This window comes from Oryctolagus cuniculus, chromosome 10 (assembly GCF_051225735.1).
Source record: "Oryctolagus cuniculus isolate XC-2025 breed Fujian yellow rabbit chromosome 10, ASM5122573v1, whole genome shotgun sequence".
NCBI classification, from domain to species: domain Eukaryota; kingdom Metazoa; phylum Chordata; class Mammalia; order Lagomorpha; family Leporidae; genus Oryctolagus; species Oryctolagus cuniculus.
Window position 1 is genome coordinate 122,183,584 of NC_142876.1, and position 26,417 is coordinate 122,210,000.

Genomic DNA, 26,417 nt, shown 5'->3' on the forward strand with positions numbered 1-26,417 from the left:
TTCTGTTCCCCTTTGGTCATCATATTCACAAAAAGGTTCACATCTGCTAATTTAGTAAAAATTAAGAGTAAAATATATGAAGAACAATAACTAGGTATTTGTCCTCTTACAAATAAAATTTTATTACTCTATTATAAATCACTATCTGGAAAATATTATTCTGCCTTAAATATTTATTAAGTTGTTTTTATAGGAATTTACAAAAATCATGAGGACTAAAGGAATGTATGAGGTCACTTGACATTGGAGGCAGAATATTTTTGTAAGGAGAACTGTGCATCTGAGCTACACGACGGTGGTGGAACCATTAGCAGCGGGTGACATCATACAATCCCGGAAAGAGAACAGGGCTTTTATCAGAATGGCCTGGAGACAGTCTGCCTCCATGCGGGCTAAATTTACATCCAAGGAACAAATCATGTTCTGTTTATGCAATTGCTTTCTAATGAGAGGACCAGATAGGAATTACTTTTTGAAACACTCTGTCTTTTTATATTTACTTGATTGGAGAGTAATTTCAAAGGAGCCAGAGATAATGAATTGATCTGAGGGGGTGCACTGTGTGTGACTGAAGTCCAGCTGCGTGAAACTGGACTCAGAAGAAGGCTTAGTGGCTGAAGGAGTGCCCTCGATGACACTGCAAGTGTGCACGGCACCCTCTCTGTGTGCCCCGTGGACACAACACAGAGAGCAAGCAGCATGGCTACAGGAGTCCCCACACCTCAGGCCTTCAGTCTGCCTCAATGGTGTCACAGAATGGTGCCCTGGAGCCCCACACTCATCCCTGAGAGTAGACCCAAGGACTGCCACCCTCCCAATGGTGGTTTGATTTTTCTCCAAATCAGTCCCATCCTCAGGAAAGCAGCTTCCCAGTAAATGATAGAATTACATTAAAAAAGGCCGGTGCTGCGGCTCAATAGGCTAATCCTCCGCCTTGCGGCGCCGGCATGCTGGGTTCTAGTCCCGGTCGGGGTGCCGGATTCTGTCCCAGTTGCCCCTCTTCCAGGCCAGCTCTCTGCTGTGGCCCGGGAGTGCAGTGGAGGATGGCCCAAGTGCTTGGGCCCTGCACCCCATGGGAGACCAGGAGAAGCACCTGGCTCCTGGCTTCAGATCAGCGCGGTGCGCCGGCCGCAGTGCGCCAGCCACGACGGCCATTGGAGGGTGAACCAACAGCAAAGAAAGACCTTTATCTCTATCTCCCTCACTGTCCAATCTGCCTGTCCAAAAAAATAATAATAATAATAATTACATTAAAAAGCCGCTGGACTGTGCTCCTCAGGTGGTCATCAGTGCCACCACTCAATGCTGCTGCCATGGCTGCTCCCGGTGGAGGCGCTGCAATGCATGTTCTGTACCAAGACTGCGATGCACCCCACCAGCCCTCCAGGACTGTCCTGCAGGGAGCGGCAGAGATCGGCAGCAGCACTCAAGGAGCGAGCCTGAGCTCTTCCCTTCCTGCTGCTCCAGCTCTCGAAGCCCTGATTCATCAAATAGGTCCCCACAACACACCTCACTGCCTTGGATACGCATTGCTCAGAGTTGCTGGTTCTGTCCTTTCTCAGAGCCGCCGCTCCTGCCAAAGTTCCTTTTCGGCACATTCTTCTTGAAATGTGTACGCCTCATGAAAAGACCCACGGGGCCCGCGCGTGCTCTGGGTCCTGCTTTCCTTGTCTGTTCCTCTTCTTCCCTCTCTCCTGACTCTTCCCACGGATGGTTCTCTTCCCAACTCCCAGACCGTCATAAACGTTGCCTTGCTCAGGGAAGCCTGCCCTGCTGCCTACCCCCAGTGAGCCAAAGCCGTGTCAGTCTCCACTGCTCCAGGTTATTTCTTCATAGTTCACGCTTGATCTTTCTGCTTACGTATCTGCTACTGTATTTACTATGCTCCTTAATACACCATGCATTCCATGTGGGCTGGAATCCATCTGTACTCAATCCCTGGCTTCACACATCCTAGTCAATAAGTTGCTATTAAACTACCAGAATTACTTGCTTGAGTCAGACTAAGTTTTTTTGTTTTTGTTTTTGTTTTTTGTTTTTGTTTTTGTTTTTTTTTTTTTTTTTGACAGGCAGAGTGGACAGTGAGAGAGAGAGACAGAGAGAAAGGTCTTCCTTTGCCGTTGGTTCACCCTCCAATGGCCGCCGCGGCTGGCGCGCTGCGGCCAACGCATCGCGCTGATCCGAAGCCAGGAGCCAGGTGCTTCTCCTGGTCTCCCATGGGGTGCAGGGCCCAAGGACCTGGGCCATCCTCCACTGCACTCCCTGGCCACAGCAGAGAGCTGGCCTGGAAGAGGGGCAACCGGGACAGAATCCAGCGCCCCGACCGGGACTAGAACCCGGGGTGCCGGCGCCTCAGGCGGAGGATTAGCCTAGTGAGCCGCGGCGCCGGCGTCAGACTAAGTTTTAAGTCCACAAAGGAGAGCCAGGCCCTGAAACAGATGGCTGACCCCTGCCCCGCCCCCCATGATGTTAAAGCCATGTGCTCTCCTCTGTCACCTATTCTTCTGATATTCAAGTCCCTTTCTCAGTCCTGGTTCACTTTTTGTGTGGCCAGGACAAGTCCTACCACAGCTCTTACTGTACATTCGAATACACAGGCAATCAAGTATCTGTGCTGTAATCACTTATCTTTTCTGTCATGTTGGCTAGGTGATGATGCCTGGACGTTTGGTAAACACAAGTCTAGATGTTGCTATGAAGACATTTCTGCTCTTTGCTGTTCTCACATCTGCAGTGCTGCTCCCATTTATCTCCCCTGCCTTGTTTAAACAGGGTGCAGGCCGGCACCACGGCTCAATAGACTAACCCTCCGCCTGCAGTGCCGGCACACCAGGTTCTAGTCCCGGTTGCCCCTCTTCCAGGCCAGCTTTCTGCTAAGGCCCGGGAAGGCAGTGGAGGGTGGCCCAGGTCCTTGGGCCCTGCACCCACATGGGAGACCAGGAGAAGCACCTGGCTCCTGGCTTCGGATCAGCGTGATGTGGCAGCCATTGGAGGGTGAACCAACGGCAAAGAAAGACCTTTCTCTCTGTCTCTCTCTCTCTCTCTGTCCACTTTGCCTGTCAAAATAATAATAATAATAATAATAATAATAATAAAACAGAGTGCAGAGAAGTTTCATATTTATAGCAAAAGTGAGTAAAATGTTCAGCGATTTCTGATGTGCTCCCTGCCCCTGATAAACACATCTGTCAGGATCAAGGTCATGCCACAGTGTGTGCACCTGCTGCAGGTCATGACACCACCGGAATGCATCACTACTGCCCCAAGCCCATAGCCTCCCCAGCATTCGTTTGCGGTGTGGCCCCTGTGGTGGGTTTTTGCAAGTATACAATGAACTGTGTTTATCACAGCAGCATCTGGAGTGGCTGAACAGCTCTAGACATCCATCATTTCTACCCTGCCCCTAACTCCCAGAATCCACTGATTCTTTCACTGTCTCTCCAGTTTTGTCTTTTCCAGAATGCCAAATACTCAAAATTACGCAGTATGTAGCCTTTTCAGACTGGTCTCTTATACTCCATAGTAACTTCCCTCCTTGTCTTTTTATGGGTTAATAGCTTGTTTATGTTTAGCACTGAATAATATTACTCTATATGGATGCACCACAGATTACCCCTTCACCCCTTGCTAACATTTTATGATTAGGAACCAGGCTTCTGGAAGCATCTGTGTGCAGGTTACATGTGGATATACAGTTTCAACTCATCTGGGAAAACACCAAGGAGCCTGATTGCTGTGGCATATGTTAAGAGTATGTTTAGGTTAGGGCCAGTGCTGCGGGCCAGCTGGCTACACTTCCATCTGTGGTGCCGGCATCCCACATGGGTGCCGATTCATGTCCCAGCTGCTCCTCTTCTAGTCCAGCTCCCTGCTAATGCACCTGGGAAAGTGGTGGAAGATGGTCTGAGTGCAGGGTCCCTGCACTCACGTGGGAGACTCAGTGGAAGCTCCTGGCCCCTGGGTTCAGATCAGCCCATATCCTGGCATTGCTGCAATTTAGGGAGTGAATCGGCAGATGGAAGACCTCTCTCTCTCTCTGTCTTTCCCTCTCTCTGTCTGTAACTCTGCCTCTCAAACAAATACGTATATTTTTTAAAGAGCATGTTTAGGATGGTGAGAAGCTGCTGGACTGCCTTCCAATATGGCGCACCATTTACACTCCAACAGCAGTGGTATGCAGACCTTGCCGCTCCGTGTTCTCAGCAGCATTGGTGTGATGGGTGCTGGGGATGCTGGCCATTCTAACAAGTGTGCAATGATGTCTCACGCACTGCTGTTTCAATTTTTATTCCCCTAATGATACACAATGTTGCTCATCTCCTAATGTAGTTATTTTCAATCTGTATACCATCTTTGATAAGGTGTCTGCTGGCTGCGTGGTTTAGCCATTTTTTGACTAACTTGTTCATTTTCTTATGGCTGAGTTTTAGGAGGTTTTTTTTTTTTTATTTTAGATAACAGACCTTGGTTAGGCATATCTTAAGCAAACATTATCTCGCAGTCTGTGACTTACCTCTCCACTGTCTTTGTGAAGGCACTGCTGAGATACAGTTACAGTTTAAATCTGCAGTAAAGCAGACTGCTTCCCAGAATTGGATGGGCCACCTCCGATCAGTTGAAGGCTCTAAGAGCAGAGACTGAGGTTTCCCCAATGCACAGAATTTTGTTCCAAGCTTTTGACACAAAAATCTTGACTGAGTCTTCAGCAAAATTTCTTCAGAGTTTGGACTCAAGACTGCAACATGAGTTCTTATCTGAACTTCCAGTATCTTGGCCTTCTCCACAGATTTCAAAATTGGCAGTGCCTTTAACCACATACGCCAGTTCCTTAACATAAATGAATCCCTCTCTCTAGAGAGCTAGCTATAGCCACTATGAGGCGGTTCCAAAAAGTTAATGAAAAATGGAACTAGAAGAGAAATTCATTTGGTATAAAAATTTTGAGGAGTGGGCATTGTGGTATAGCAGGTTAAGCTGTAACCTGCAATGCGGGCATCCTATGTGGGCACTGGTTTCAGTCCCAGCTGCTCCCTGCTAATGTACCTGGGAAAGCTGTGGAAGACTGTCCACGTGTTTGGGCCCCTCCCATGTGGGAGACCCGGAAGAAGCTCCTGCCTCCTGGCTTACCCTGGTCCAGCCCTGACTGTTGCAGCATGTAGGAATCACTGGAGGGCAGAAACCTCTCTGTCTCTCTGTATTTCTGCCTTCCAAATACATCAAAAAAATCTTTAAAATTTTTTTGAAATATATGCATAGCTTTTTCATAGTTTGCATTTTCTATGAGCTTTCAAAAGACCCCTCAGATACATGAATACAAAGTTTTTGTATCAAAATAAACTAATCTTTTAATATCATTTATCCATGTACTTTAAGTACCCAAAGACACATGTATCTATGTGTATACATGTGTGTATTTATATATAACATATATAATTATTATATATCAAGCAAACATGTCATATGCAAATCTATATGACACAGATACAGAGACACATGCGGTTGGTTCCGTTTTCTAGGAGAATCTTAACTGTTACACAGACAATAATTTCTTGAATAGAATCAAAATATCAGCATTCCTGGAATAAAATCAAAGACATTGGTGGACACACTTTGCGGGTGATAACATCATACACAGACCAATGGATTTTCTACCTGCACGTAAAACAAATGAAATTTGTTGGATCAGCTCTGAGAAAATTCAAGCTGTGTTTCTTGGGTCTCTAAAATCCGGGATTCCTTTCCCAGGCCCAGGGCCAGGGGCCGATGCCTCCCTGGACTCCCAGTGGCTCAGACTGCTCTGCGCACGTCAGAGGCCAACAGAACTGGGACTCCCTTCCCAGCACACCGCAGCCCTTTCACTCAGGGATGTAATTTTAATCTCTCAACATCTGACTTTCCTCATCACTCATGTGGGAGCATTGTTTCAACAACAGCTAGGATGACACTGATCAGGTGCTCAGCTCCACCCAAGCACAAGTCCCTTGACAGCAGTTATTATACTACTAAATGCCTCATCAATAGGCTATCAATAAATGCCATCCCCCATCACACATCAGCACATTCTTTGCTCCCAGTCACACGCCTTCGCCTGGGTGATTCCCTCAGGGATTTTACCTCCCTACAGCCGCGTTCTTTATCAGTCAGCATCCATCGAAGTTCAGGTCATGCTCTCAAAGTTCAGGTCATGCTCACTTCCTCTGTGAAATTTTACCCAAGGGGCCTGCAGTACATTCATGCTTCTGACTTTGATAGCTGGCCACGACTTAGAGTTTACAAAGATAAGGAAACTTCATGACCGGCAGTGCTCTAGGCAGTTTGTGGGCGTGCGCAGCCTGGTCCAATCCCTGCAGCAAACCTCCCAGAGCAGTTTCTTGACTCTGCATTAGCAAACTGAAGCTGAGAAAACCTGAGGACCTTGTTCAAGTCCTAGAGATAGACCACGGCAATGATGACCCGAAAGTCGCCGCACGTGGTCCCCTTCTCGCCCTCTTTGAAAGCATTCACTGTTTGGTCCTTGACTCTGTACAAGCCAAGAAAACACACAAAGGCATAGTGCAAGTTGTAGGAGGTAAGAGAGGTAGGGTCTTGCACAAAGGGGACTAGAAGAGGGAGGCTCTTCCTGAAAACACCACCCGTTCCTCACGGATGGGATGGAGGCAGCCAAGTGTCTCAGGACCCCCCAAAGCTCCGCCACTCCCGGCTGCTCTTTCGCCATCTTCGCTTGTTGAGGCTTTGGTTCCTAAGCGCCTTCTTTACAAGTGCAGAGCTTCCTTCTGAGAGACAAGCAGGTTAGGCAAGGAGCAGGACAACCCTGTGCAGGTGAGGCCTGCCCTGTGTTGCACACGCCGAAGCAGAGAAGGCAGCACTCAGGGTCTGCGTCACACCGTCACACAGGTAATCAAGGACCACCGCTCTCCAGCGTGATGCACTTCACGGTCGCCTGTGCAGATCTGAAAGGCTGCCGCTCCAGGGGACTCCAGACACCTGCTTCTTACAAAGTCAAATACAGGTCTCCTCCCACCAGACACAGTCAAGTCAGAAAGGACAAGAAAGTCTTGGAGCACAACAGCTTAGGTCTCTCATGCAAATGTTTACCTGATGTTGGTCAATTAAAGAGATAATGAGTGTGATTAAAGGCAGGATCAGTAGTGCCAAGGACACAGTGGGTTTTCCAGACATTTTTTTCCCTTTTGTTTGATGCTGACCAAATGGCCCATGCTCTGTTCTGTTCCAGTATACCCACACAGAAAATGGCATCTTCTAAGGACTCTCTAAATAAAGAATAAATCCAAAAATTGTGCAAGAGGAATAAAATGAGTGTCTAACTTTGTTTCAGTAGGTTTCACAGATTACTGTTTGTATATCCCTGAAGAGTTACACTATTTTAATGCATAATTTATAAAGATCTTTATTTTAATAATTTATTTTCATTTCATGTTAGAAAAACATGTAGCAGGATCCAAAAACACACTGCTGAAGCTCCTTTAAAAATAAATCCAAACAACTAAAAGATAAGTCAGTTTACAGAAAAACGTATCTATTTGCAAAATAGATATGGCATGCAAAAATGCTAGTAATCATGGCAGAGACGGGAAAAGCAGTGAAGAAGATGACCTATACAATAATCACCACTTTTAGATAGAATTTGCCCCCCAATTTCCATATTGTGGCAACAGTAGTGCAAGGAGAAGGAGCAGGCACGCTCACACGTTTAACAAACTCCTGATATTTCCTTGGTAAGGTGTCCAGCCCAGCAACCTGCACAGAGCTCTTTCCATGAGAATGACTTCACCATGACATTTCTACCACAGGAAAACAAGGCCAAGCTCTTCTTCCCTTTGCCATATTATCCACATTTTCTAAGTAGGAAACAGGTGAAGTGCATTCTCCCAGCACAGTACAGCTGACATAACCGGGAGGCCAAGCAAGCAAGGGGTTGGGTTGACACAGATCCTGTCCTGGCAGTGAAGGCCAATTTTGCTCTCCTCTCTGAAGTGCCTAGTGGGACACAACGCCATACACCATCACAGATGCTATACTGTGCCATTTCACCAAGGAAAAGTGAGATCAGCCACAAAATCACAGAGGAGGTCATGTGCACATGCTCCTTCCTCAAGAACAGCGAATGGGCCTCATCCATGGCCAAAGGTGCCTTTGTGGAAACTCTGGGATGCAGGTAAGGGTTAGCGAAACCAAATGGAGCCCAGGATGAGAAGGTCCAAGACAGCGGAGGAGAGGAGTAGCCTCACACAGCAAGCAGCAGGCATCCTGCCAATGGTCCCACCTGTAGACTCTGAAACAGCCCTGAGACTAAGCTCCAGTACCTCTCAACCACAATGCAGAGGCAATCCTGCCCGACCAGGGATCTTCCAAGAACCATGCGCATCCATGACTTCAGAGGCAAGCCTTTCAACCTTGGACTGACTGTGAAATTTCAAACATCTCCACACCCTACAATCTACCACTCCAAGGACAGTCTTATCCATCTTGGAACCCAATAGCAGGCACAACCATCATATCACAAGTACAAGCCTGTAGACTTCAGTTCCACCTGGAGACACTGTAATAGCCCTCTGATGTGCTTCCAAGTTCTGTCAGCCATGGCCCAGGGACACTGCCCTATCACTCAGTGAAAACCCTCCTAAAAGCACAATAGGGGTCTCTACCTTTCATGTGCCCACTGGAAGGCCAGTCATTTGCAGATTCATGTGCTGACCTTGAAGGAAACCCTTCTCACTGACCAAGTTACTGAAGACAGCCTAGGCTACCCAGAAACAAGACAGGAGCCACATTGTCCAACTTCTAGGGACAGACAAATCAACTGTGGACACCACGATAAACCCAGCATCAGCCATGTGAACCAGCTCCTGTCCCACTCAGCTGCAACCCCAGAGACAACCCCATTTACCAGGTGAACGCAAAGCAAAAAGTCTCTACATGCCAAAACCAGTCTGTAAAAACTAGGAGACAAACTTTCTCCTTCAAATGCACATACATCAACACACAGCTATGCAAATCATCATGAATCAAGTATATATGACATTACCAAAGGGAATTCATCAAGTTCCAGTAACTGATCCCATAGAAATGGAGATATACCAAAAAACAACAACAAATACATTTAGAGAAGTTTTAAAGAAGTTTAGTGAGATGCTAAAGAAACTAAAGAACTAAACAGACAACTAAAGAAAATCAGTGAAACTATATAGGAATAAAAGTAGAAGTTTAATCTGGGGGAGTGAAACAATGGATCAAAAACCTGTCTGTCTCTACCTCTCTAACTCTACCTTTCAAATAAATAAAATAAATCTTTAAAAAAAGAACTTTAATTTTAAAGAACATTAATAAAACACAGAAGTTGAAAATGAAGTGTATAATGAGATAAAAGAAAAATGTACTGGAGAATTTCAATACCAGACTTGATCATGAAGAAGAATCAGCTAATGTGGAGACAGGTCATTTGAAGTTAGCCATGGGAAAAGCAAAAGTTAAAAAGAATGAAAAAGGTGTAGAAAGCACATCAGACTCATTGAACACCAGAAGGAAACAAATGAACATTTTATGAGACTCCCAGAAGATGAGGATAGCACAAAGAGAGAGAAAAGCTTATCTGAACAAAATACGGCTGAAAACTTCTCAAATTTGGGAGAATATATTCTTCAGGATTCATGATATTCAAGGCAAGGTTAACCTAACACTACTCTGAAAAAAATTATAATCAAAGTGTCAAAAATCAAAGATTAAACAAAGAATTTTGAATGCAACAGGAGAAAAGTGACTTCTCACATACAAAGGAACAATCATGAGGCTATCAGTTGGTTTCTTACCAGAGATTTTGCAAGCCAGGAAAAAGTGGGATAATAAATTCTAAGTACTAAAAAAAAAGTTTGCAGGTCAATAACACAACTGTAGAGAAATTCCCCTTCAAAGATGAACAAGGGCTCAAAATTCTTAGACAAAGAAAATCTAAGGGAGTTCAACACCAGTAGGCCTTACTTATTAGAAGCTAAAGGGAATTCTTTAAAAGGATTAAGTTACTTGTGTGGCAGAGATACAGAAAAAGATAGGTTGTTTGCTCACTTCTACTGGTTCACCCCAAAACATCAGGAAATGTCCAGGAATAAACCAAATTGAAGCCAGAAGTCAGGAACTCAATCCACATCTCCCAGATAGGTGGGACACACCCAGTAAATAGAGGGTCAGAGCTGTCTCCCAGGGTCAACATGAGCAGAAAGCTGGAGTCAGAAGCTGAACTTAGGACCTGAATCCAGGTACTCAGTGAGGAATGCAAGCTCCTTCTCCAGTATCTTACCTAAACACCATACCCTCCAACAGAGTTCTTAGACAAGAAATGAAGGGTGCCAAGAAACAGTGAAAAACCCACAAAAGCATAAATCTTACTGGTAATGGTCAAAGCATGGTGAAATTCAGAATACTTTAGTACTGTAATTACAGTGCATAAATCACCTTTATTAAATATACACAAAAATGAAGATACAAAAGTATTCAATGTAACTGAAAACCGTGATAGTTTACTAGTGGACACACAACATTTTAAAATAAAAAAGTGATATGAAAATGTAAAATTTAAGCAAGGAAGTTAAAACATAGAGTGTATGAGATTGAAATTGTTATTAGCATATAATAAATAGTAGTAAATATAAAATAGTTTATATAAGTTTATGGTAACCCCAAATTTAAAAACATTCTAGTAGACACATGAAAGATAAAGGAATCCAAGTAAGCACTACAAAAAGTCAACAAATTACAAGGCACCAGCAAACAAAGAATGAAACAAACAAAAAAAAAGAACAATACATAAAAACAATTAACAAAACAGCAACAGATAGTCATTATATTAAGAAGACATGGATTAAAGATGCCAATAAAAAATACTAACAGGCTGAATGAATTTTTTAAATCCATCAATATTCTAACCACAAGAGACATGCCATAGCCTGAGGACAGTCACAGGCTGAAAAGATGGGAAAGATATTCCATGGTGTGAAAAGAGGACAAGAGACTCTGCACTTGTACAAAACAGACGTCAGTCAGAATCTGTTGCAGGAGAATAACAGGGTCACTACATAGTGATAAATGGATCAACTCAACAAGAGGATAAAACATACACATATATGCATTTACACACACACACACACACACACACACACCCTACACTACAGCACTTAATATATAAAGCAAATATTAACAGAACTGAACGGAGAGGTAAACAGCGATACAATAACAGTGAGGTAACTCCAACACCAAAATTTAGACCATGGATAGATCATCCAGGAAGAATATAAGTAAGGAAACAGTGAACTTTGAAAATGCCACAGACCATGGGAACTGACAGAGATACAGCCTTCCAACCAAAACCAGCAGAATATAAATGTATCCCCAATATACAAAGACTACTCTTAGGATAGATTTTGTTAGGCTACAAAGCAAGGTTTAAAAAATCTAAGATGACCAAAATTGTACCAATGACCTTTTATCAATTCAATGAAATCAGTTACAGGAGGAAGATTATCAAATGCAGAGATTGTACAACACATGCAAGCAAGACACGGGTCAAGGAAGAACTCAACAGATCAATACCAAGATGAAAGAAAACGGAGACACAGTAAATGAAAATGTATAAAATGCAGTAACAGTAGTTCTAAGAGTTTATTGCAGTCAATGCCTATATTTTTAATAAAATAATAAACAATCATTAATAAATAATATAACTTTACATGCCAGGAAGTAAAAAAAAATTGTGTCAAAGTTAGCCAAATCAGGGGAAAATACTCGAGCAGAGAAAGGAAAGAAAACATGGGAAACAGCAGAGTAAGTCAGTAAAGGAATGCACATTTGGCAAAGTATTTAATACTATACTTGGAATGTCCACAATACATAATTGAATGAATGCCTGGGTTCATTTCTCAGCTCTGCTCCTGATTGCAACTTTTGTGAATGTACACCTTGGGAGGCAGCACTGATGGCCCAAGAGTTGAGTCCTTGCCTTCCATCCACATGGGATACCTGCACTGAGTTTATGGTTCCCATCTTTAACCCAGACCAGCACTGACCATTGCAGGTATTTGGGGAATGAACCAACAATTAGAGCTCCTTCTATGTCCATCTTTCTCTAACTGTATGAGTCTTAAATAAATAAATATAAAATACAGAGAGAAAGAGAGGGAGAGAGAGAGGTCAGTAAAAATAAGAGTTTTGTTTTGTTTTGTTTTGTTTTGTTTTGTTTTGTTTTTGACAGGCAGAGTGGACAATGAGAGAGAGAGAGAGAGAAAGGTCTTCCTTTTTCCGTTGGTTCACCCTCCAACGGCTGCCGCGGCTGGCGCCCTGCAGGCGGCACATCGCGCTGATCTGAAGCCAGGAGCCAGGTACTTCTCCTGGTCTCCCATGGCGTGCACGACCCAAGCACTTGGGCCATCCTCCACTGCACTCCCGGGCCACAGCAGAGAGCTGGACAGGAAGAGGAGCGACCAGGACAGAATCTGGCGCCCTGACCGGGACTAGAACCCCGTGTGCCAGCGCCGCAGGCAGAGGATTAGCCTATTGAGCCGTGGCACCAGCCAAAATAAGAGTTTTTTAAAAAATAAACAAAAATGACAAGTTTCAAAGTAACCAAGAGAAAAAGAGCAAGTATGCAAATAAGAAAATTGTGAATCAACAGTAGACATCATACCTGATGCCACAGAAGTGCACGTGATCATGAGAGGCTACTATAAAACTTACATACCAACAAACTGGATCACACAGAAGAAACATGAATTTCTATAAAACATAGGCTACCAAGACGAAATCATGAGGACACAGGAAACCTGAACAGCTCAGTGAAGAGTAAGGAGACTGAATGAGGAGTGAAAAATCCCCCAAGAAAGAAGAGCACAGGACCAGACGGTTTCACAGGTAAATAGGTCCATGCATCCAAAGCATCAGTGGCAATCTTTCTCAAATTCTTCCAGAAACACTGAAAATTAGGAACACTTCCAAACTCATTCTATCAAAAAGTAAGAGCACTACAATAAAAAAACAGACTAATAGCTCTGATAAATACAGACATAAAAATTAACAAAATATTACAACCTGAATCCAGCAGCACATTAAGAAGACACACCAGTATGAAGCAGGATTTGTCCCTGAGATGCAAGGATTATGCAACATACAGAAATCAGTAAGTACGCATCCAAAGAATGAAGGATAAAAACCACACAATGCCCTTAACAGGTACAGAAAAAATATTTGAGAAAACTCACAATGACAAAACCACTCAGAAAACCAGGCATATAAAGAAATTATCACAACATAATAAAGGTGATAATCTACTTTAATGCATGAAGAAAGTTTCATAAATTACCAGGATATAAAATTAACACAAAAAAATCAAAAACTTCTGTATAAACAGACAATACCACGGCTGAGAAATAACTTCAAAGATCAATTCCATTCACAATAGCTAGAAAAAATTAAATAGCTCAGAATAAATTTAACCAAGCATGTCAAAGGTCTTTATGATGAAAATTTCAAAACATTAAAGAAGGAAATAGAAGAAGACACACAAAAAAAGAAAATCTTCAATGTTCATGGATTAGAAGAATCAAAATCATCAAAAGGTCCATACTATGGAAAGCAAGTTACAGATTCAATGGGATCCCAATTAAAATACCAACAACATTCTTCTCAGATCTAGAAACAACATTACTAAAATTCATATGGAAACACAAGAGACCTTGAATAGCTAAAGCAATCTATGTAACAAAAACAAAGCTGTAGGCATCACAATACCAGATTTTAAGACATAACCAGAATCATTCTCTGTACTGAAAGTTAAAAGATTTTTTCTGTAAGATCAGAACAAGTCAAAGTTCCCCAGTGCCAGGCATGGAAAGCCAAAACACTCTGGCAAAAGATCTCTGCGAGTGAGATCCCAGTGGAAAGAACAGGTCTTCAAAGAAGGAGGTACCTTTCTCTGAAGGGAGGAGAGAACCTCCACTTTGACTATGACCTTGTCTAAACAAGATAAGAATCGGAGAACTCAGAGGGCTTCCATAGCCTTGGAAACTCATGACTGGAGCATAGGGAGACTACTAATGCCATAGACAGGAGTGTCAATTTGTAAAGTCAACAACAGGAGTCACTGTGCACTTACTCCTCATGTAGGATCTCTGTCCTTAATGTGCTGTACATTGAGACTTAATGCTATAACGAGTACTCAAACAATATATTTCACTTTGTGTTTCTATGGGGGTGCAAACTGTTGAAATCTTTACTTAATGTATACTAAACTGATCCTCTGTAAAAAAAAAAAAAAAGAAAAAGAAAAGAAAAGAAAAAGGAAAAGAAATTATCAACTCCCAACTTGACTCTCACTGGGATTAAACATGACAATAGGTCTGATCTGATTTCATCATCATTTAAAAAAAATCATCTATTATTTTTCACTTTATGTTTCTGTGTGGGAGCAAACTGTTGAAATCCTTACTTAATGTATGCTAAGCTGATCTTCTGTATATTAAGATAATCGAAAATGAATCTTGATGTGAATGGAAGGGGAGAGGGGGAGAGGGAGTGGGAAAGGGGAGGGTAGTGGGTGGGAGGGACGGTATGTGGGGGAAGCCATTGTAATCCATAAATCGTACTTTGGAAATTTATATTCATTAAATAAAAGTTAAAAAAAAAAGAATCAGAATCCTAGCCAGACAATTAGATAAGAGAATGAAGTAAAGATATCCAAATCAGAAAAGAAAGTTAAATTGTCTCTGTTTTCAAGTGACATGATCAAACAAAACAAAAACAACAGAAAAACACTTTAAAATTGCACATAAACTCAGAATAAAAAAATTTCATTAAATTTGCAAGATCCAAAATCAGTGTGCAAAAATTCGTTGCATTTCTGCACACTACCAACAAATGATATGAAGAATAAATCAAGGAAGCAAGCCCACAGGTACCAACTACCAAAAAGTACTTAGAACTAAATTTATTCAAAGAGATAAAATATGTATTCACTCAACACTGTTAAGACATAGATGAGGAAACTGAAGATGGCACAAATAAATAGGAAAAATCCCATGTTCATGGAATGGAGGAATTTTTTTTTTTAAAGATTTATTTATTTGAAAGTCAGAGTTACACAGAGAGAGGAGGAGAGGAGAGGCAGAGAGAGAGAGAGAAAGAGAGAGAGAGAGAGAAAGAGGCATCTTCCATCCACTGGTTCACGTTCACTCCCCAATTGGCAGCAAAGGCCAGAGCTGTACAGTTCCAAAGCCAGGAGCCAGGAGATTCTTCCAGGTCTCCCATGTGGGTGCAGGGGTCCAAGGACTTGGGTCATCTTCCACTGCTTTCCCAGGCCATAGCAGAGAGCTGGATCAGAAGTGGAGCAGCTGGGACACGAACCGGTGCCCACATGGGATTCCGGCACTGAAGGCAGCGGCTTTACCCACTATGCCACATCGCTGGCCAAGGAATTTATATTGTTAAAATATTCCAAATTCCAAATTCCCAAGGTGATTCACAGATTGGACACCACCTCTATCAAAGCTCCAAAGGAATTTCCCACAGAAATATTTTCAGTATCCTGATACCCACACGGAAGCACAAGAGATGCCAGCAGTGAGAATACACATCAGGGCCGCCCAAGCCTGGACAAGGACAACCAGCAAAGGGCAGTCTGCAGTGGGCACTGCTGGGGAAACTCGGTATCCACACGCAGATCTCACACCCACGCAACAAGTAACTCTCGATGCATTCATGTCGTAAATCTAAGTCCTAAACCCTCACTTTCATGGAAGGAAACGGGAGAAAAATGCCTTGAGATAATTCTTTCCTATTTGTTTATATGACACCAAAAGCATAGGCAACACAGGTAAAAATAAACTACTGGGAATACATCAAACTAAAAGCTTTCTGCATAGCAAAGAAATACCTAACGGAATGGAAAAAAACATTTACAGTATGATATATCTAATAAGGTCTTAATATCCAAAATATATTAGAAAAGCATACAAGTCAATAATTCAAAAAATAATACTAATACCTCAATGAAATGGGCAAAGGATCTGAATAAATATTTTGTCAAAGGAGACATACAAATGACTAGTAGGTGTATAGAAAGGGGCTCTACATCACTAATTATCAGGGAAATGCAAATCAAAATCCCAATGAGATATCACTTCACACCTGTTAGGAAGGCTGCTATGAAAAAAGAGAAGAGAAAACAAGCACTGGCCAAGATATGGAGAAAAAGTTAACTCCTAACACCATCAGCAGGAAAGCAAATTGATAAACTCATTATAGAAAATAGCATGGAGGTGCTGCAAAGCATCATGGAACCACCATAGGATCTGGCCACGCCACTTCTGGATAAGCATGCAATGGGAATGACACCCCCCCCCCCCCAGCACCTCAGTGACACATCAGCAAGCCATGTTCCCTGCAGCACCTTGGACAACAGCAAAGCAAGGAAACAACGTATCCAGAGGACAAGGAAAACGTGGAATAAGTAATACCGAAATGCTGCCATTTGCAACAGACATGGCCTGTGGGAAAAAGTCAAACTGAGAAAGACAAATACCATATTCCTCACTTAAATACGTGGGATTTAAAAATAAATACCGAGGCTGGCGCTGTGGCGTAGCAGGTAGAGCCACCACCTGCAGTGCTAGCATCCCATATGGGAGCCGGTTCAAGTCCCTACTGCTCCACTTTGGATCCCGCTCTCTGTTATGGCCTAGGAAAGCAGTAGAAGATGGACCAAGTCCTTGGGCCCCTGCACCTGTGTTGGGGACCTGGAAGAAGCTCCTTGCTCCTGGCTTCGAATTGGTGCAGCTCTGGCCATTGCGGCCAACTGGGCAGTGAGCCAGCAGATGGAAGACCTCTCCCTGTCCCTCTCTCTCTCTCTCTGTGTGTAACTCTGACTTTCAAATAAATAAATAAATATTTTAAAAATAAATAAAAACCCTCTTTCCAGCAGAGAAGAGAGTCACAGTTGCAGAGGGCTATATGTGGGGAGAGGGCCAGGGAGGCGAGGTGGGGGTCAAAGCCATGACCTTCCAGGTACAGGACGAGTAGTTGTGGAGGTAACACATGGTCCAACCTCCGCTGCACCCATGCAGCTGCTCAGTCTGTCGTCAGCATTCCCACCACACAAACACACAAAGGCCCTGTATGTGAGGGGATGCATGTATTTGTTTCATTCGCACAATCATTTCACAGTGTTTGTATATCAAATCACCACACTGGACATATTAAATACATGTAATCTGCACTTGTCAGTTCTATGGTTAAGCAATTTCAAAATTGTTCCCTTTGGCTACCCATTCTTGTGGAGTGTTGCCAGGTGCGTGCCCAGTGCTCTAAATCCCTCCAATTTTTCAGAGCACTGAAGGATGGAATGCTTTTGTTCTCTTTGGTTCTGCCATTTCAAAGTGAAATCTCAAAGTTGCACACACTCCCAAGCTCTCCAAGAAGCAGGTGGATGGAGAGTCTGGGTTGATAATGAAGAGGATCTGAATACCACTGGGCACACAAAGGATATTACATTCCATGTGACAACTCCACGCCTCTCCTGTGGCCCAGTGCCGTGGACTTCCCCAGAGCTTCCTGCACACACAGAGACAGCCATGGGCGTAGATGGCTTCCCCTGATAAAGGTTGCCAGCCAAGAGTGTACCACGGGCCTCCTCCCAGGAGGAGGGGAGGATTTGCAGACTTCCTCTGTCCTTGTGGGTCATTCAGGAGACTCCAGAAGGACAGACAGAAAAATATGGAGCCAATGTGGAGGAGGAGAGGCACAGGAGGAGTCGTTAGGAATCCTATTTGTTATTTTGAAATTGAGAATCAGCATCCCGTCAAAAAGTTGAGGATAAAGAGTTCTCAGCTTAAGGAGGAGGAAATTTATAAACACTAGGCTTTAAAGATAAAACCTGGACAGCACTGTTTCTTTCATTTTGGGGCTTTTCAAGTCCTCCATCTGCTTTTTGTCAAGAGGCAAGTGCCCTTGTTCACTCAGTACTCCCGGTCACTCAGCAATGTGGACACCTGTTATATAAGGCAGAAGCAAAGCCTCTGGGAGTGCTTAACCTCAGGGTCTTTCCCTGAGTGAACTGGGTGTTTTAACACAGCACCATAAAATGTCATCATTAATCACAGCTCATAAATAGGTACAAATACTATGAGTTCATCAAAAACGTAAGAATTCGGAGGATACAAAGTTACAGCACCATAGGAGGAACAAGGTCCACGGCTGTAACACACAAGGTGACTGTAGCTCACACAGTGCAAGGTGCACTTCAACACAGCCGGACAGGATTGTGTGTGTCCTCACCACTAAGGTAAGATAGATAGCTGCCGGAGAGGATGGATATGCTGACTGACTTCATATACACCTCTCAAAGCCTCCCATGGAACCCCACAAATAAGCACTCTTACAGTATGGCAATTACAAGGAAAGAAGAATTCTAAAATAAACCCCATTAAATACCATGTCAATTTATTTGCTAAGAGGCGGATTTTAGCTATGGTACAGGTTTTAGTTACATCAACCAGAAGTACAAGACAGGAGTGCAGCTGGGGTCGGGGAGGACTTTATCATTTCACAGTCACACAGCGCCCTGGGGGAGGCCTGGTGCCCTCAGGGACAAGAAGGGAACAGTCTTGCCCTTCTGTGCACAGACGCTGGCCCAACCAGGCAAATAGCAAATCAGGTCTCAGGTATTCTAAGTGGGTTCAGAGAGCAGACGGGTCAATGTGTTGTTATTTCTCAAACATCTGTGAACTCAGCAATGAGCGTGACCTTTCCCCCAGATGGCAAACAGATTTTTAACCTGGATGTCAAACGCCACCTGGTCTATTGTGGTTACTGGTAAAAGACAGTTGAGAACTGCTCTGAGACTGAACAAGGGTTTGATGGTGGTAAGTCTTGGGCTAGACTGACATTGTTTTTGCTGAAAGGGTAGGAGGCGTTTTTAGTTCCAGTGCCTCAAACCCGCCCTCCTTCTTCTAGCAAAGTCACTGGCTCACAACAGTAGCTGCACCCTAATCTGGGGTGCTTTTAAGAAGGTTGATGACCAGTCCGTAGGCCACAGAAATTCTCAGCTGATAGCTGGACACGTACCTAGACACCAGTCTGTTTGCAGCGCTCCCCGGGTAATTCCAATGAGCAGTAAGAATACAAAACCATGCCAAAGGCCACACGGAGTCCAGAAAACCACCAGGCTGTGGGGTCACCTGATGCCTGCCACAGTGTCTTCAGGAGCCTGCCTGTTCTAAGAGTCCTGGGAGGCTACCTAAAAACAATTGTTTCTGTGGACTGGGCAAATGGCAGCTAATTCCTATCAATGGGTTTGCTATTAAAAGTCCTCATGAAAATGTGCACTGGTTGGCAGATACTGTATTTCCAGGTGCCATCAAAACTCTTAAATAAAATGAGAGAGAGATAATCTTCCACCTGCTGGTTCAGTCCCCACATGGCTACAATGGCCAGGATTGGGTCTGGCTGAAGCCTGGAACTTCCTCCAGGTCTCCCACGTGTATGTCATGGCCCAAGGACTTGGAGCATCTTTCTCTGTTTTCCCCTGGCCATTAGCAGGGAGCTGGATTACAAGTGGAGCAGCCAGGACTTGAACCTGCATCCATACGGGATGCTGGCACTACAGGCAGTGGCTTACCCTGCCACACCACCCTAACCTGTAAAACGAGTGAGTTCCAATTCCAAGCAGTGATGCTTTCACAATGTTGGCCATCTTCTCTAGCTGTCTTTTTCTCAATACGCTCATTTAGCTTTTTACTCAACTCACTTCACTCTCCTGGGGACGTCACAGCTCCCAAACAGCTTCCAGACTGTGATAGGATATTCTGGAATGATTTTAAAATAGTCTTTCTCACCTCATGTGAAAATCACATGCTAAAATGGGAAAGGAAAATGTCACTGCCCACCAAAAGATGCTCTGATTCATCAATGGAAGTGCCAAACGCTCTCCAGAATTCTTATGCAGTCCCACAGTTGTGGTTACTAAGTCACAGACTCCTCCTGTGGTTACTAAGTCACAAACCGCTTTCCCTCCCGACTCCCCTCAGCCCCCCAGGTCTGCCTTGCAGGAGGCAATATGGATTCTAAGAAGCCCTCTCCCAGACCTGACAGTTGCTACTGTGGACATTAATTCCCCGGCATTGCTGCAGCTCCTACTTGAGCCAGACACCGCTGGGCCGAGTTTATGTGGTCAGTGCTGGGGAACACTTCAGCAGACAACAATCCTTCGCTGGCCTTCCTAAATTTCTACTGCAGCAAGCAAGCAGAACAACATCTGGGAAGGCTCTTGTGATCGATATGCAAAGCTATTCAGGTCTGTGTGCGAAGATGCAATCAGATCATCTGGTTTTATCAAACATCAATGTCAAGGATTTGAGACAGAAATCGACTGGACAATGAGGAGAGCACTGGAAAGTCACGGTAGGACTCCACCCAAAGTGACTGTCAATCACTGGGAAGACATGTGTTCCGGCCTCCTGATCAGTGATAAAATGTATCCAAAAGGAGAAGCCACAGGGCTGGGTCTGCCTTACTGTGAGTCGTTGTGTCACAGCAAACATTTATTTTTATCTGTGTATAAGGGAGAGATGCAGAGAGGTAGGGAGAGGCAGAGGATAAAGGTGATTTTCCATCCACTGCTTTACTTTCCAAATGCCAGCAACAGCCAGGGATGGGCCAGGCTGAAGCCAGGAACCAAGAACTCATTCTGGGTCTTCTTTGTGGGGGCAGAGACTCAAGACCTGAGCCATCACTGCTGCTTTCCAGGGTGCATTTTAGCAGGAAGCTGAAACCTGGATATAGGAAATGGGCAGCCCAAGGATGAGAGTGTCCCACACTGTGTCACAGCTGCTGCACCAAATAGTTATCTGTAGTTTTTATGTAATTTTAAGGTAATTATTATCTATTTTATTAACAAGGAAGCTGAATCTTAGAAAAACCAGATGATGACTGAAATCAAGAAACTGGGAAGCCTAGATTATAAATGCAGTCTCCCCAAGGACTTTGCTGTCCCCACAGAGCTGTGCAGAGAAAGTACAGCAGCGACCAGGACCTGAGAGCAGGTGCATCAGTCATACTCTCTGCTACCCACATTGCACCCACTGCAACATTTATATGCAGAAAAAAGCAGCATTTATATTAATGATCAAGTGGCAGGAAAGTCAGAATTGATCTCCAAATTTCCACAGGATGTATGTTTTATCTAAACTGTTCATTTCCAAGACTGTATCACATGGGCTACTAAGGGGAGGCAGTTATTACCAGCAGTGATTGACTGATAGCTTAGAAAATAATAAACTTTTCTTCACGCTGAATTAGTCATATTAAGTGGCCATTTATTCTAACTCTCTGAATACCTACCATGTCAAAATATATTAACACCATGAATCATTTATTAGGACTTTTTTCTTCTTACACCAGAACTTCTGGAGCCAGATGAAAAATGAGTGGTGGCCTTTTAATTTCCCTGGAGCTCGGAATCCAACAGCTGCAAGAGACCACAAGGGAATGGATGCACATGTCTTGATTTTATGTGTAGGGTTAAATATTGAACAACAAAGAGGAGTTTGCTGCAGAATTTGCCAATCACATAAATATGAAAAGGCTCTACTATTACACAACACTATCACAGGGTGGGAATTTGGCACCATGATAAAGTCATCATTGGGGTTCCTGCAGCTCATCTCAAAGTGCCTGCATAAAGGCCTTGATGCTCCACTTCCCATCCACCCTCCTGCTTACGCACACCTGGAAGGCAGTGGAGGATGGCTCACGTACTTGGTTTCCTGCTACCCACAAAGGAGATCCAGTTGGAGTTTTGGGCTTCTGGCTCAGGCTTGGGTGCCAACCCTGGTTCTTGCAGGCCTTTACACAGAAGGAAGATACATTTAGGTCGCTCTCTGTCTTATCTCTGTGCTTTTCAGAGAGAACCAAGACAAATATACAAACATCAGCTTTATACATATTCCTGGTTAGCCGGGGGTCTCGAAAGTGGTAGCTAACATCAGAAATGGAGTCAGCCTTGTAACATGATCTCTCACTTTAGATCTTCCAGCAAACGCATGACTTCATCTGTTACCTCTGGACTGTGCAAGAGGGCTGTGGCTACCTTCTCGGGAGTTCCCACTGACAGTTAGGTCTGGAGAACACACAGAAAGAGAGAAAACCATGCAGACATTTTAGGGGTCCCAAGAACCATGTCAGGCAAGGGCAAAGCAAAGGCACCACAGGGAGAGCGCACAGCCCTGAGCCAGGACACAGGGGTTCCCAACCTCACCTCCCCATCTGTGACAAAAACTGATCAGCCACGTGATGCGTGTGGCTTCTTTCCAGTCCTAGACCAGAGATCATGTTCAACACACCACTGTGATATCCCGGGAACTAAAAAATCCTTGAGGTCACTGTGATGTGTTCTCTAGAAACCGTGGTCACATTCTGAGCATGGGAAAGTTCAAAGTCCAACATGGCACAAGAGAGATCCTTTATTACTCACATCATCAGTGACATCAGAAAGATCCACTGCACAATCAACCTGGATTTTAGAAGCTACATAGGCCTGTGTGTTTCGATTTGCAAACAACACTTTCTCACTCCTGATTGGCATCTGAGTTTTCTTAGGGACCACATCAGACAACATCCTGTCTTAGGGATCACACAATCCGGGAAATACCCAGTCCTCCGAGAGCAGATAATAAAGAAGGCTCAAGGGCAGAGAAGCGGCACTGCCACTGCAGGAAGGCACTGAGGGCCATGGAAACGTGGGCCAGTTGTCCGTCCTAAAGCTCTCTGTGAGGCTCTCCTGTAAGATCCGCAATCTCTCAACAGGACACACGTGGCCCGCGGGGCTCCCCGCCTGTCTCCTGGACTTCACCTTACGCAGCGTGGACTCCCCAGCCACTTCCTCAACTGCACAGAACCAGAGCTTAGAGGGGAGGGGTTCCTCCTCAGCATTTTAATTGTTGATATTCACACAGGTCCGAAATATCCCCAGTCACGTCCCTGCACACCCTCCCACCGTGTCCCCAGGACCAGCTTCTGGCTGTGCTACTGCCACCCTGAGCCTCCTGGTGCTTCTGATATTCTGGGTCCTGCATTTCCATTTTAAACTGCCCCTTCCTCCTGCTCCCTACATGGCTCAACCAGTTTGTGGTCTGCAGATCATCTTTGAGTGTAGCCATAAAAATACTATTGTTTGATTTCTATCTCATTCTACTAAAATATAAACTCCACGAGAATGGAGAAGGAAAAGGCATTTGTATGACAAACTTCAACAATTAAGAGAAGACAGCTGCAGCTGCAATGTCATCGGCCCATAGCCACCCCCTTGGCTTACAAAGATGGTGCAAATGGCTTTCTTCGTAGAAGGACTTTCTGCTGCTTTCCCAGGTTAAACACAAACAAAAGCACATTTTGGATGGTAAACAACACACACAATGCATGCTGGAAATATCCTTCAAAATCTCCCAAGTTCCCCTGGGATCACAGGGCACTCGAGCTACGCATACAGTCCATAGATTAGGCACACGAGGTACTGAAACAGACAACACAAATTTTCAGGAAAAGTTAACTGGAAGCTTTTTTTCCAGCCATACAGACACAGATATATTACACTGTGCTGGGGGACTGGGACAGGGACACAAAGAAAATAATCAGAAGTAAGCTGTCACAGGTCCAAATACCAAGAGAGGAAAACAATAGTTTAATCAGTAAAGAACCAATTCTCTGATTTATTAGTGTAGGAAGAATGCTAATTCTCAAAGTGCAAATTGAACTCCACTGTATGCCAAAAGAATGACACAGAATGTGGTTATTAAACATTCTTATTCTACATAGTAATTACGTGGTCTTAGAGCCTGCTTATGAAATATGCTTCTTAGAGCCAAAATATTTAGTGACTATGGATACCGTACTCCTAAATTACAGAGTTAAAGTGACACTGCACTCATTTTTCAAAGAACTATTTATTTTTGCCTTTCATTTCAGCCTCATAACTGGGTCTTCAATTTCAGACCAGAACAAGTGCCTGTGGCTAAATTATACCCTGACTGATTTCACTATGTCTGCTCCATGAAAACACACGTGCAGATACTACACACACTAACAGCGGAGCTCATATTTCTCAGTTCCCTTGATTGGCATGACTCATAAGAAATAAAAGTGAGAGCAGGACACAGGGCTAGCATGGCCTCCCAGCAGCAAACAGGAGGCTCCAAAGCCAGCAAGGGAAGAATGCACACGACAGCTGGAAGCACAGCCGCTGAGCTCGGCTCCGTGGCTGACTTTCGGGAGGGCCAAGGACCTAGAGCCGTCCTGTCAGTTGAGCTCATGTCATAACAAAAAGTGGTAGACACTCAACCCAGGACTTCAGAAGGTACATGAAAGGTGGAACTAAACTATGTTTATTGGGGTGAGAAACCCAACATGTAGGAGATCTCCAAAGAGTTCATGTAAAATGTGAATTATGGAAAAACTATGACTGGATTTTAATTTTTTTACCCAAAATATTGTCTTTTAATTCCAATTTTCATTGATTTTTGAAAAATGCTCATAGTTTATGCTTTCAAAAATTGGAGAATGCCTGTTACATAGAAGCCCCTTAAATATTTGGGTACATGGAAAGACAAAGACACAGAAAGGCCTTCAAGCAAAAAAAAAAAATCAATAAACAAACAAACAAAAAAGAAAACACCAAAAGTCCAACACTGTAGTACTCAACAGATAACATATGGTATTTTTCAGGGACTTCTCTGTGTCATTCCTACTGGTTCTTATCTAAGATTTGCTTTTGTTTATTTTTAAGGCAGAGAGAAAAAGAGATATAGGTGCAGGGACAAAGGGCGGGGGGGAGAAGGAGAGAGAGAGATATATCTTCCATTGTCTTTTTTACTCCAAAGCCAGGAGTCAAAAGAGTCCAGAACTCCCAGGTGGGTGGCAGGGGACCAAGCATGCAGGCCATCATCAACTGCTTTCCCAGGCGCATTAGCAAGGACCTGGATTCGAAGTGGAGCAGCCAGGACTTAAATCCGAGTTCCGATATGAGATGCTGGCGTCTCAAGCAGCAGCTTAATCAGTAGCTCCGGGTTCCCTGTCATGGACAGAACAATAAATACCCACACAGGTGGTAGAGAAGATACATGTATAAGACACACATGGTAGGGTGGTGAACACCTGCCACGCGGAGACTAACAAGGATTTCACCCCGAAGCAGACTTTAAGAGGTATCCCCAGAAACAGAGTAAATTTTTAATATTAATGACAACATGGTGAATTCATCAGGAAGACAGAAGAATGCCAAATACGTATGCATTTAACAGCGTAGATTCGCATTTAAGAAACCTAGGAAATCCAGGATGTGGCTGATTTTGACCATGGAAGATAGCAGAAGAATATCACAGTAACTGCATCCCCAGGGGAGAGCTGGAGAGAAGTCAGCAGTGAAAATTCTAGAAAAAGAAGCAGGATGCCATGGGGCAGTGTGGACAGTGCAGACACGTGGCAGCGAGCGGGGACACCACTGGTGACCCTTGCGGCTAGGCGCTGGAGAAGATGCTGTCTTCTTGGAGCAAGGTGAGAGGGGCCTGCGATGGCCTCAGTCATTGGTTGTATTGGAGAACCTTACAGATCACATGGACTTCGCCTGGAGAGCTAGCAGGGGGCAGAGTGCCCACCCAGCCCCGTGAAGGGAGAGCACATTGCTTCTCCCATCCCCCAACACGGGCACCTGGTGACTTGCCGGGAGGAAGTACCATCTCAACACGGCGAGTAGAGCCGCTGCAGCTCCAGCATGCATAACCAGGTGGTTTGATCGCAGGGATTAATCCTCTGTCACCACTGACTTTCAGGCTGGCCTGGAGGGTTGGCAGGGCGTGGAGGGCCCACTCAGGCCTTGCGAGGTGCTCCCCTCTCCTCACTCTATCACAGGGACCCATGCTCAAACTGCCAAGGTGCAACATCGACAGGCGCTGGCTCTGGGAATGCCTCGGCTCCCTCTGGAGATGGAGCAGAGTCACTGGGCTGAATGGAGACCCTGTTCTCTGTGTCTGCACAAGAGGGCGTGGGGACAGTGTAGACCCTGTTCTCTGTGTCTACACAAGAGGCATGGGGGACAGTGTAGACCCTGTTCTCTGTCTGCACAAGAGGGATGGGGACAGTGTAGACCCTGTTCTCTGTGTCTGCACAAGAGGGGTGGGGACAGTGTAGACCCTGTTCTCTGTCTGCACAAGAGGGCGTGGGGAGAGTGGAGACCCTGTTCTCTGTGTCTGCACAAGAGGGCGTGGGGAGAGTGGAGACCCTGTTCTCTGTGTCTGCACAAGAGGGGTGGGGACAGTGTAGACCCTGTTCTCTGTGTCTGCACAAGAGGGGTGGGGACAGTGTAGACCCTGTTC

General features: G+C 44.4%; 1 long non-coding RNA gene across 5 annotated transcripts in view; it reads right to left on the minus strand.

The window, feature by feature from the left end:
• Nucleotides 1-26,417, minus strand: part of LOC149124462 (uncharacterized) — a 242,384-nt gene that overhangs the window by 152,016 nt on the left and 63,951 nt on the right. The window lies entirely within an intron of this gene.